The sequence below is a fragment of the Cydia amplana genome, chromosome 6 (genome assembly GCF_948474715.1).
Source record: "Cydia amplana chromosome 6, ilCydAmpl1.1, whole genome shotgun sequence".
NCBI lineage: Eukaryota > Metazoa > Arthropoda > Insecta > Lepidoptera > Tortricidae > Cydia > Cydia amplana.
Genome location: NC_086074.1, coordinates 2,033,992 through 2,048,039, shown reverse-complemented (window position 1 = coordinate 2,048,039; position 14,048 = coordinate 2,033,992). Strand labels below are relative to the sequence as shown.

The window sequence follows — 14,048 nt, the reverse complement described above, 5'->3', positions numbered from 1 at the left end:
TGTCTTTGTCCGGATAGAAGTAGGTATTTAAAATGATTTTTTAATAACCCACGTGTTGGAAATTATTACGCAATAGTTAACTAAGTTAATTATTTTCTAACATAAATCTTGAACCGTTTAAGAAACAGCCATTACTGCCACCTAGCGACACAAAAAGCTAAATTAAAAACACATTAATATCACGGCACTTAAATGATCACTCCTAACTTCGGCTTCCATACAAAGTTTTTTAGCTTGAAATGATGTGGCTAATTATGCCTTACTAGTGGATCTATGAGCTGTAGACCTCGCATAAATGTATGAATCCGCCATATTGAAACTTGTATCAAATTTATGGGCGAAGGTAGTATTTGCGGCATTCAGCTCACAAGAATCTGTTTTTAATTTGATATTCATCTGATTGATACTCTACCTATCGCCTCTACACCAATAAATAAATAAGAGCGAGCTAACCCAGCTGAACCAAAACAATAAAAAATAATATAATGTTAGGGGACGATCTTATACAGATCCACCTAAACTCAAGCCAAATAAAGCTTGTACTATGGGTACCTACTAGGCGACGATATACATATTAGGTACATACTTATATAGACAAATATATACTTTAGATACATAAGTTAATATCCATAACTCAGGACCAAATATCCGTAATAAATACACAAATAAATGCCCCAAACCGGAATTCAAACCCAGTACATGTCATCTTGAAACTTAAGTCATTGTCAATAGAGGTGACAGTAGGGTGTCATCTATTGGGCATTAGCATGTCGAGCACTAGTACGTTTAAATAATCGAATTTAAACGTACTAGTACGTTTAAATATTTAAGAAATCAATTAATTTTCAGCCCTTTGTATAGCCTAGCGGAATTGATGGTATCTCAAAATCTCAAGCATGTTTCGGCCCCACTAGAAATTACTGGGGATCGGTCACGCACGATCCGTTTAGTTTTTGTGATTGAAAATCTCTTAACGTCTCGTATTTTAGGATTCTGCTTTAATTATGTTTGAGAAACCAATTTAAAACGATGTTATTCGTACCATGCGTGTACAATTCTTAATTGTAAGTTGGTGATGGTATTATTTTTTTACAAACAAGATATATACAGTGGTATTACTAAAAGAAATTAAAAACTAGCTTAAATCTAAAATAGGCCCTTGAGACATTGTAATTGGTAATGGTGATTATAATGTTTTCTTTATTTATGCATTTTCGGTGTTAATTACTTTAAGTTGTTCAAAAGTTAAGTCAAAAATACGAGGTAAATTTTAAATAAACCACCTAAATATAATTAATACAGTAATAGCGAGAAGCAGTCCCAACAGCTTTCTGAAAGTATTATCCGATATATACGACTCTGGAATATGGAGGCACCTGGTGGTTTTGACTGGGCGGCCCGGCCCGTATGTTCTGCAGTTCCTTTTTAGTTGTATAGGTTCATTAGTGATTTTGTCAATACTAACACTATTATTAGGTACTTAGCTTAAGTTAAACTAAATTCTAGGTAAAAACTAAAGAGGGTCATACGCCGATTTTAATATACAGGGTGCTTCCTGTAACAGGAGCAATAAATTAAACTGTAGGCTGTACTCCTCAAACTGACCAACATTTGTTCAGCAACTTTTGAAAATAACTCACGTTTTGATTTTTATTACACTTTAAAATTTATTCTAAGATGCAAATTTTGTTATGTTTAAAGAGTGACAAGCTATGTCAAATACACTAATGTCAGCGTACATTGAAGGCAATATTTATTTTGTATGAAAAAGAGGAAGTCTAAAGGATTCATAATTTTTAAAAGTTGCTGAACAAATGTTGGTCAGTTTGAGGAGTACAGCCTTTAGTTTAATTTATTGCTCCTGTTACAGGAAGTACCCTGTATAAATGTTACTGTCCGCAAGAGTGATAACGTTTGCTTTCATATTATTTACCTAATATATTATGTAATTATTTTACGACAATGTTAATAGAAAAGAATTATATGCTAATAAAAAAGTAAAGCTTTTTTTATCAGAAGTTTAAGCTTTTTAAAACTTAACTTTGTCTATATTCACAGCAGAGACATGCACCTAAATGTTAACCCTTAAACTTAAAACCTACCCAATTTCTCAGTTTTTCTCTAAAATATTCTCATCATAAGGTAGACTAGCGCTAAAGTATAGGTCGAATCAATGAAAGAAAAGTGGTAATTGATTACATTTTTTATAATTTTGCTTTCACTTGGCGTCAATAGCATAAAAAATTACCATTCATTTTTTACTGAACCCATACAAAGTCCACGCTTGACCTCACTTCTAGTTCATTAAATCTCATTCACTATTATGTATGTGCCGATGATCCGGAGAGCCTTTGTCTTCATGCTGTGATGGCTATTGACCAAAACTCATTTGTTTTGTGCTCAGTATATTAAAATCTTAAGCGCCAAAAACGTTTTAACTACAGTGCTACATAAAACAGTAGAAATTAAATAAGGGCGCGAGGGATTCTTCGTAACTGTTTTAGACGTAAAATGCTTTTAAACATGGCAACAATTTTGTATGGATTAGTTCCATATTATTTAATTTCTACTCTTTTATGTCGCACTGTATGTTAAGCTTAAGCAAGAAGAGTCGAGAAAATGTTTTGTCGATTTAAAAAGTTACTATGATTTATTATTATTCTATCACTAGTATCATATATTATGTGTCCTGTGCAGCAAGAGAATATATTACCGTAAAATTAAGGGTTTTGGAAAACAACTATAACCTCTAGAATTTTACACAGATCCGCGGGCGACGGTAGCTGTATTCACACAAAGATATAGTCTATTTTGTTCAGAATAATTTTTATTTCAAACCGATAATATTCTAGGATTTCAGGGACCTTTAAAATCAAGTGTACGGGCAAATGCAGGTCCTTACGCAAATCAGGCATTCCTCATACGGGACATATTTGACTCGTAAAGCCTGACAGTTTGGGTTGGATGCTGCCGCATCGAATAGGTTAATTTTTTAAACGCCATCTGTCAAACCCAAGAACTTCGTGTACCAATATCCCTGCCCCCTGGCATAAACTAGCAGATATAAACCGTGCCTAGCCAAGGTGACGATCACTTGCACTTTGCTATCGATTCGCTTTGTGTCTCTATATCACTCTTCCATATTAGTGACAGTTGCGTTTCGTTTGTTACGTAGCGTTAGCTATTGGCATATCTGTTGTCTACGGGGCCTGGTAACGTTGAAGGAACTTTGACAACATTCGCCATCAGATATATCGGAGCGGTCAAGGTATTCACAATGCCTGAACATGCACTCTAACGCCTTGACAATAGAGGCGTGCTCAGATATTTGTGAGTACCTTGGCCACTCCGATATATCTGACTGTCTGACTGTATATAGGTGTGCCATATTAATAAATAAATAAATAGTAATGGACATTTTACACAAATTGACTAAGCCTCACGGTAAGCTCAAGAAGGCTTGTGTTGTGGGTACTCAGCAACGATAGATATAATATACAAATACTTAAATACATAGAAAACAACCATGACTCAGGAACAAATATCTGTGCTCATCACACAAATAAATGCCCTTACTAGGATTCGAACCCAGGACCGTGGCTTCACAGGCAGGGTCACTAACCACTAGGCCAGACCGGTCGTCAAAATATTACTTACCTATACCTAAACATTCTTGGCGCCCCGGGCACGTCTTTTTATAACGCCTTTAGGGTTCCTTGGTTTAACGGGTTAATTAACTTACTGCTGTATTCGAACTTCAAGATATTCACAAGAGACGACACGTACTAGATCCATTCTAGATACGTTATAGTTTAGATTTCAACTAGTTCTCTTTTGCAGCGCAATTCGGGCAACCAATGTCACTTTTACGATAGATCGTGTTAGATATCTATTAGATGTGAATTAGATCTCTAAGTAATATCTTGTGGAAATCGTTCAAGAATATCTCCAGAATCGCGGAAATGTCAAATTTGACAGGTTAGATCTTAAACATATCGTTATCGTATCTTGGCGATGTCTAAAAGATATCTATTAGATGTCTATTACAAAATCCGAATCAGGCCCATTATTAACATGTCACATCATGTAAACTGCAAAATTGCAAATGCAGTACGTGACTTCCTGGCTCCACAATCACAATCAATTAATATTAATTGCCTGTTACAACCATTTCATTTGCACTTAAACGGGCGCGATCTGCCACGGCGGTCCTTTGGAAGATAAGATCGGATAAGATAATAATTAAGATATCTGATCCTGTCAAACTGTACGTTGGACGTCATTCAAAGAAATGGGTATATAAAATACAAGTACGTAAGAATGATATGAAGGGTTCCGGTAAAAGGTTATAGGTGGAAATTTTAGCTTTTAATTTAAGGTACTTAACCTGTGGATTTCGGCTTTTTTAATTGAATTTTTACATGTCATTTATGAAGGGCAAATGCCATGAAAAAATTTACTTGGAAACTAGACTATATTTGCGAGTATACTTTCAGAGAACCCGTGCGATCTCTGTCGCAAGTTTCGCACGGCGCGCCATATCTTTTGTTTCTTTCTAATTTCCTGGCTACAAGTCAACAATTAGTCATTAAACTATTCTGACCATTCTAACTTTACACTACGCCACTGCTCAACGCACGTGAGAGGGATATACGTAGTATATCGTTCTCTGTCTCACGATTGGCAACATACAAATCATAGACGTGTAAGCAGCTCCTCGGAGGACAATGGGGCATTCATTATCGCGTCGCCACATTATATTATTGTGCGCCCGTGGGGAGGGTGGGGTGCAAGGGATAAGCTTTATAAGAAAACGTTTTCACGGGCTCTTTCTTTGTTCTTCATAAACAGAGATACAGTCATATTCGAACTTTAAGATACATCAAGATATCTATTAGACATCACCAAGATATGTGAGTGACAAACAGAAAGTGACATTTCTTCAAACAAAAACGTCACTTTTGACACTTGTTTGACATTGTCATATCTTGATGATGTCTAATGTTGCGGGTCCATGGTTGCATTTCATCCACAAGAGGGGCAAAGTAAATTGATGCAAAATTTGAGTTGAAATGGAATAAAAAAAAAAAGGGTTTTGATATTGGTCGTTACTAAAAATCCTTAACTAAGGTCAAATCTTATACTCGGTGATTTGAAATGTGCCCCAAAATAGGGCACGACCGGGATTTGAACCCGGGACCTCTCCCAAAGCGAGAAACATACCGCTAGACCATCATGCCACCTGAAAGGATTCATGAAAAACCTTATTTGCTGAAGTTTGTAAGGTTTATAACACTTGTACAAACAGATATATTTATTGTCATTATTTACTATGTGACTTAATTACATGTATTCAAAAACGTATATTATCTAAGATTCTAAGTATATGGTAGAGACCATCATGCCAAATATAAGATTTCATGAAAAGTTAGTAAGGAAAATTTTAAAAATTTACCGCTTCTTGTATTTTAAATACAAAGCTTTCTAGTTTTATTAAATTAAAACTAAATTATTATTTATTTTTTAGTGGTAGTAAATTTTACCACTCCGGGCAAAACTAGAAAGTATGTAGTAGTAGTAGTAATCACTTTATTGTACAAAACACAGATTTTCATAAAATTTACAGAAATAAAGCAACATTTACCTTTTATTATTTAAAAAAAACTTGAAAATCTCTTAACGCGTCACACTCCTGACTTGCGCGGAACCCTAAAGGAAATGTGCATCTCATGCGCACTTTATAGCGGCGATTTGTCTGCGCTCGGACACTCGAATACGACCATTTAAGGGCTCTACACATACACATACTGACCGGCAAGGGAATGAAACGCATACCCGGACCGTGTTGGAATTAACTTTCAATAAATACTTAATAGTAGGTATGAACATTTATATTGGAAACGTTTTTCGAAAAGCTCGAGTGTAGCCGAGGGACAATCGTTTATATCTTATCTTACCTTTAAACGAGCAATTCTTGTATATATATTTTTTCTTTTGAATTTGGCTTCACACGCTGTCACGTGTCTAGATACATATATGTAATTCAGGGATTTCGGAAACGGCTCTAACGATTTTGATAAAGTTTGCTATATGGGGGTTTTCGGGGGCGAAAAATCGATCTACCTATCTCGGGGATAACGCGCATTTTTGTCTTTTTATATGTCTCCCAGATATTAAAAACCTAATTAACCATACGTCGGATTTTTAAACCAACATAGACGGTTAAGCTAATAAGCTAACAGTAGTTAAGGTAGACTCGATGGGTAGCAATGACTCATATCCAGACAGGAATCCGTGGGGCAAATTTTTTTGACAGGTAGGGATTTCCTATATCGATAAACTCAATTATCGATGCTCGTTCTGTATACTAGTGCTCACTCAAAGGTTTGCTTGTAAAAATATGTTTTTATTAAAAGTGTAAAAAACTAATAAAATAATAACTCAATTCGCTTTGATTGATAATCAATCAATAAAGAGGTTGAGATAATATTAACTATTTTATAGTGTAATAGGTATTACGCCCTACCTTTATACATATAACGTAGCCATTATTTAAAATATGCTTTGTGTGAATTTCATACTTGTCTTCAAAACAATAGTTACAAAAAACACACACAATGTTGGGGGCGATCACTAGTATATAGAACGAGCATCGATAATTGAGTTTATCGATATAGGAAGTCCCTACCTGTCAAGAAAATTTGCCCCACGGATTCCTATGTCTGCTCATATCTTAATCTGACACGGTATGGACTACTATGGACACGGTTGAGGAACTACAAAAATCCCCTTATGGGCTCCCCTACCATAATTCAGTAATAAAGAGTAGTCCGGGAAAATAGTAGTAAATAGTTTATCATTTAAGCTAGATAGTGATTATTATTTTTGACCTCAGCAGCTCGAACAAGGGTACTTTGCTACTTAAAAACAGTGAGCAAAATCGCATTTTGCTCACTGAGTGAGACAAAATGAGCAAAATGCGATTTTGCTCACTGTTTTTAAGTAGCAAAGTACCCTTGTTCGAGCTGCTGAGGTGAAAACTTAATTGTTGGTATATCTTAAGAAAACATGAGTGAATAGAGGTAAGTGATGAAGAAGGAATACATTTTTCGGGTTCTCTAATATGTTCTCACTGCTGAGGTGAAAAGTTTTGTGAACTACACGAGATCAAAGTTATTTACATCTGTAACAGGTTTTGTCACTTTTGTTGAGCTGTAGACTATCGGTGGTGTTTCTCAGGGATCGTAGGTTCGACGCTTTGCTGTCACACAACCCGTCTGTGAAATTCCTTAAGAAATATACTTACTAAACGTATTTATAACTAGGTATTGGGCGCCAGCACGCTGTACAGCGTACAAAAAAAAGGTTAAGCTAGAATGAGATAAAGTAAACTATTTCTTTGAGCTTGAGCTAGTTGTATTTTCTAAAAAAACTATCAGTTAGTATAAGAAGGTAGTACAGAGGATAACCTTACGCTATTATTATGTATCTAAGCTTAATACTATTACAGTAGACTGGTTACGCAGTCTACATTAAAGTCTATCAATTTCTAATCACTAAAGTATGCACCGAGCATTCAAAGTCTATAGAGAGGCCACTGTTGTGTTTGCTAAAGTTTTAAAATTAACTGAGAGATTAGATTGGACCACACCTGAGTCACGTGTCTGTAGCAGAAGGCAGTGGAGCCGTAGCCACGCTGTTCCAGTGGCGCGCCGAGGATGCAGCCAAAAGTCGCGGTGAGCAGCATGGACCACGAGCCCAAGGCTACAGCGGCATCCAGCATTGACACGTGCCCGGAGAAAGAGTAAGCGTGCCCAAGTAACGGAGTGGACCGATGGGTGGATGGGTAGATAGGTAGAGGGACGGATGGACCGGCATCAAAGCTAAAGAAAAGAATTATCATAAGAAACACGTCACACCTTGACTATGCATGTGCATTTCCTGCCATATCCTACAGAAATAAACCCAGCAATAATTAAAACTCCCATCTTACTTCAAGAATTTAGAGGAAAACTTACAATCTGCCACGTGGTCATTTGCCACATATGAACAAAGACGGAAAAAAGGAAAACTACACTCCCTACAATAAATATGCGAATTCTTACCCGGATTTTTATTGAAGCTGTCGATACTAAAATCCCGACATGTATAAAAATAAGTTTTAACTTGGCCCTTCAAGGAACCACGGTACACGACGCCATGCTTGTCTCTGCTGTAACAAAGGAATGGAAAATCAGTAACGTTGCAGAGACCGAATTACATTCTTGTAACACTAAACTTTCGAGTTGCTACTTACCTTGCTACACGAAGTGTGGGTGCATGTTTTTAAGGGATGCCTCCCAGGACGAATTGACTCCAGACCACGACGCTGTTCGCTCACATGCCGCCGGATCTCAAGTGATGAGAGGATCGCGTTCGACAATCGATTTCCTTTCATTCTTTTTTAAAGCTTGCGTCTATGACGCGGAGTCGAGAAATTTTGCCATGTAGCAATCGATGTCCCAAAATATTGGAAAACAACAAATTAAAAGACTAATTATATTGCGTGTCAATATTTTCGAACTATTAAACCTAAATATTTAAACTCTAAAGAAGATATCTAAAGTTAAAATAATAACCATAAACAATATAGAATTATAGTTGACTTTCACCTGATCGAGTATCTCTGGATGCCAACAGATGGCGTTAAAATTAATCCGTGACGACAGCTATTCCGCCACTAGATGTCGATAGGAGTATCATAACGGGGTCAATATTACCACAGTATTTTGAACCGTTACATTACCACCTAACTTAGATAAAAAAAAATGTTTAACTTACATTTTTTTTTTAATACCCTACTAACTATATTCACCATGCCATGAGGCATATGCAACGCTAACTATCAAGTTAAAATATGTTTATACCTAACATGCAAGAAACTATTGACTAATGAGAAGATTGGGAGAGTAAATCTCGGCGGTGCAGCGAGCGAAGAAAATTCTAAGCGGGGTGCACGTCCGAGCTTTGCCTACACCACAACCACTAAAAGCTAAGAGTTGACTGCAGGAACACCACAGTGGGGCGTACAGACAGGAAGAAAACAAAATTTCGACCCTTGTCGACTTCATGGAGATGTGCATCAGAATAACACGAACTCCCCATGCACGGACCGCAAGCGAGAATCCAATGCATGAAATAAAGTAGACCGCGACTTAGCAGTCAAACCCGTTCCTAATTAAAAATAAACTACAAAATTATTCTAAGTGTCGAAACCGGTAGTACATTTTCCCCTATCTCCCCTTTTGTACCAAATGTGTAGAAACACACCGAAGACTTCCGTCCCCTATCAGAGATACAAAGAGAAGTATTCAGAGTCAAGTATTTTATCAAGAAATAAAGTTACGTAAGTATTTGTCCTTCAGAATTTGTTCCAACAGAAGTGGAAACAATATCCCCGTACACTGTTCATAGAGAGAGAAAACAGTGCACAACAAGCAGAACGTACCTACTCAGAAATCTTCAATTTCCAATTAAAGTTTAAAGTCATCACAAAAAAATTAGAGTTGTAAAAGAGCTGAGCACCAAATTGCCTCAGTCTCCCCTTTTCTAGTGTCAAAATGTGTAAGAACACACCATGAAATTATTTTCATAATATAAAACACAAGAATAACCTTGATCACAGATGCCATTAGGTTTTTACGTGAAACGGAACGCATATAGCTTGACGTATAGGCTTCCCATTCCAAAAGGTCATAAGCGCCAAAAGAAACGAAAATGAAGGCTATATATAAGTGCGTAATGAAAAATTTCGCTCCAGATGGGACCGAAATTTCCTCCAATGTTCAAGGGAACATGGATAAACACATCACTGCACTTATAACCACCATTTTCACTTCACAAAGCACTAATCACATCACTTTATTAAATGAACAACTGACCTTCAATTCAAGACTCAAGAATCCAGGAAATCAGCTGACGCCTTAAGCATCAAAAGACGAAGTCACATCCAAATCTCCTCAACAACGAAACATCGATGTCAAAAAGCAATAGTTACAAGCCAGCAATATTCTCCCTATAGAAGAATTTAAAGTGAAATCCAACATAACAAAAACACTTTATTGAGTTATGGGGAATAAAAAAAAGTCAAGTCCTAGATATGTTTTGTAAACAGTGGGCTCCGTGCCAAACTATTCAAACATGTAGTGATATTAAAGTAACTAGATAACCTGCATTGTTGTTTTGTTTACAACCATGTTCATGGAACATTTAGATAGCAAAGTTATAAAGTTTAGTGAGACCTAACCTAACAGTATTCTAAGTAAATAGTATTTACAAGAGTAAGTAGGTATTTGTACTTTGCAGAGAGGCAATAGTACAGCGTTCATTTTAGAACAGAGAAAAATACCAATGCAACATTTGAATATCGCTTAAAATAAAAGAGATAAGTTTCTTAAGAGAATAACTACACCTATAATTAATATTTAAGTTGTCTTGTTTACAGTATACCAACGGCTTAGAAAAATATGGTAAAATTATAACATACCTATTAAAGTAAGATAAAATAATGTCTAAAGCTAAAAGTAGGTACCGTCAGTGTGACTAAGTACAGTATGTTCTTCTTTAGAACACAGAAGAGATGAGTAACGTTTTTTTTGTAAACATTACTTCTAGTAAGAAAAAAAAACTAAGTTTCATTAACCTAACTATTAGTAAGTAAGTTAAGAGTATCAAGAAAAAGTAAGGCGGTAATGGAAATTACTTTAAGAACTAAGTTTCCTAACAAAAAAATATAATTAAGTAGGTATTTGCATAAATGACTATAGTAGGTACTAGCAAATGGCTTGGTACAGAGTTCTTATGTTAGAACATAGAAAGTAGCTTCACTTTCAGTAAGTATTGGTAATAAAAATAGAACGCTTTAGCCCTAAATTGCAAGGCCTATAAAGCAATAAATAAATAAATATAAGAATAGTTATAGTGAGACAGAGCGAACTAACTTTGACCTTCGAGTGGAGATGACCTGTGCAGAGAAGACCAGAGACGGCTGCGAGACAACGATGAGAGGTATAACCCACCAACGACTTCTGCAGACCTGAAATTTACCAGCGACCAACAAACTTGAGGAAAAAAAGAAGCAGGTTAATTTTAGTGTTGTCGCTTGGTGCATTTTGAAAAAAATAAAGTTTTTAAGTTTTACTTAACAGTGGTCTCTTTTTACATAAAAAAATAGTGCATCTTTGAGCAAACAGTAAGTAGTTATTTATATAAGTCTGTCTTACATACAGAGTTATTATTAAATCATTGAGATAAAATTTAGGTACAGATTGGTACAGAGTAGTCAATGTTTAGAGTTTCATAATCAAAATTTAAAGAAAAAATACAGTTTCTTGTTTTTAGCAAAAAGTATCACAATTTATAAAGTTGTAGTATTAGAAAATAGCTTTATCAGCTTTTAATATATTATGTTGACATACATAGTCAAAGGTCAAAGTATTAAATAAGTTGTAGGCAAGCAAGCAGAACAAACCATGGCGTCTTAAACTAAAATTAAAGATGTGCGCAGTGCATTAGTGAGCTCAAACAAATAGCAAAAAAAAAAGGATTTCTTTCAGAATCCACAGACTGCGACAGCAATATAAAAGCGAAAGCGTAGCCCCACGAATTGGGATGCCAAAATTTGTAACAGGTTTTGTCACTTTTGTTGAGCTGTAGACTATCGGTGGTGTTTCTCAGGGATCGTAGGTTCGACGCTTTGCTGTCACACAACCCGTCTGTGAAATTCCTTAAGAAATATACTTACTAAACGTATTTATAACTAGGTATTGGGCGCCAGCACGCTGTACAGCGTACAAAAAAAAGGTTAAGCTAGAATGAGATAAAGTAAACTATTTCTTTGAGCTTGAGCTAGTTGTATTTTCTAAAAAAACTATCAGTTAGTATAAGAAGGTAGTACAGAGGATAACCTTACGCTATTATTATGTATCTAAGCTTAATACTATTACAGTAGACTGGTTACGCAGTCTACATTAAAGTCTATCAATTTCTAATCACTAAAGTATGCACCGAGCATTCAAAGTCTATAGAGAGGCCACTGTTGTGTTTGCTAAAGTTTTAAAATTAACTGAGAGATTAGATTGGACCACACCTGAGTCACGTGTCTGTAGCAGAAGGCAGTGGAGCCGTAGCCACGCTGTTCCAGTGGCGCGCCGAGGATGCAGCCAAAAGTCGCGGTGAGCAGCATGGACCACGAGCCCAAGGCTACAGCGGCATCCAGCATTGACACGTGCCCGGAGAAAGAGTAAGCGTGCCCAAGTAACGGAGTGGACCGATGGGTGGATGGGTAGATAGGTAGAGGGACGGATGGACCGGCATCAAAGCTAAAGAAAAGAATTATCATAAGAAACACGTCACACCTTGACTATGCATGTGCATTTCCTGCCATATCCTACAGAAATAAACCCAGCAATAATTAAAACTCCCATCTTACTTCAAGAATTTAGAGGAAAACTTACAATCTGCCACGTGGTCATTTGCCACATATGAACAAAGACGGAAAAAAGGAAAACTACACTCCCTACAATAAATATGCGAATTCTTACCCGGATTTTTATTGAAGCTGTCGATACTAAAATCCCGACATGTATAAAAATAAGTTTTAACTTGGCCCTTCAAGGAACCACGGTACACGACGCCATGCTTGTCTCTGCTGTAACAAAGGAATGGAAAATCAGTAACGTTGCAGAGACCGAATTACATTCTTGTAACACTAAACTTTCGAGTTGCTACTTACCTTGCTACACGAAGTGTGGGTGCATGTTTTTAAGGGATGCCTCCCAGGACGAATTGACTCCAGACCACGACGCTGTTCGCTCACATGCCGCCGGATCTCAAGTGATGAGAGGATCGCGTTCGACAATCGATTTCCTTTCATTCTTTTTTAAAGCTTGCGTCTATGACGCGGAGTCGAGAAATTTTGCCATGTAGCAATCGATGTCCCAAAATATTGGAAAACAACAAATTAAAAGACTAATTATATTGCGTGTCAATATTTTCGAACTATTAAACCTAAATATTTAAACTCTAAAGAAGATATCTAAAGTTAAAATAATAACCATAAACAATATAGAATTATAGTTGACTTTCACCTGATCGAGTATCTCTGGATGCCAACAGATGGCGTTAAAATTAATCCGTGACGACAGCTATTCCGCCACTAGATGTCGATAGGAGTATCATAACGGGGTCAATATTACCACAGTATTTTGAACCGTTACACATCTCGTGCGCTTTTGAGTCCCTTACTACGCTCAAGATTCTAAATTAGATTATTATTAGTATATAGATATTAGTATAGAATCTTTCGCTTGCACGGGACTCAAAATAAGCACTCGAAGAAATATCAAACTTTGATCTCTTGTTGTACAAATAACTATTAAATTAGTCGGACATAGAAAAAGTTTCGCTGTCACTTTTTTTCCGGACCAATCGTCTCTATACGTCCGTTATTGTTGATCAATATTATTATGTGTTCTTGTAGAACATAAAACCTTTATTCCTACCTAAAAGCAATAAAAAACTCGATATAACATAGCGCTCATACACAATAGCCTCGCTACATTTGCCTCGCATTGAAGGCAACCATAACGGTCGAGGCAACCGCCGTTTAGCCATATTGGACAAATAGCCCGCCTTAAGGGTTTCAATGGCTATTGTCAAACATATAGAAATGGACTCATTACGTATGTGGGAAAGTGGGACTGTCGGGTCTATTTGGCAAACACGCAGTCATATGACGTAGTGATGTTATATGTATATTTGTTAGGTTTGGGAACTACATAAGTACTTACTTACTATGTACTACTATTACTTCGCTGGCGCGATGACCCAAAATGAGTCTTTGGAGGCCAAAACTCATTTTGGGTCACAGAAGAGCACGCCACTTTGCTCGCTCCAGAGCAGTATCACGCCAGCTTTCGCCGACGCCAAGCTCACGGAGATCTGCCTCCACTCTGTCCACTCTGTCTGTTTGTCTGTTTGTCTGTTGAATGCAAAACTGTCAGTTGTAT

General features: G+C 36.7%; 1 protein-coding gene across 5 annotated transcripts in view; it reads left to right on the top strand.

The window, feature by feature from the left end:
* Positions 1–14,048, top strand: part of LOC134648607 (integrin alpha-V) — a 157,261-nt gene that overhangs the window by 101,289 nt on the left and 41,924 nt on the right. The window lies entirely within an intron of this gene.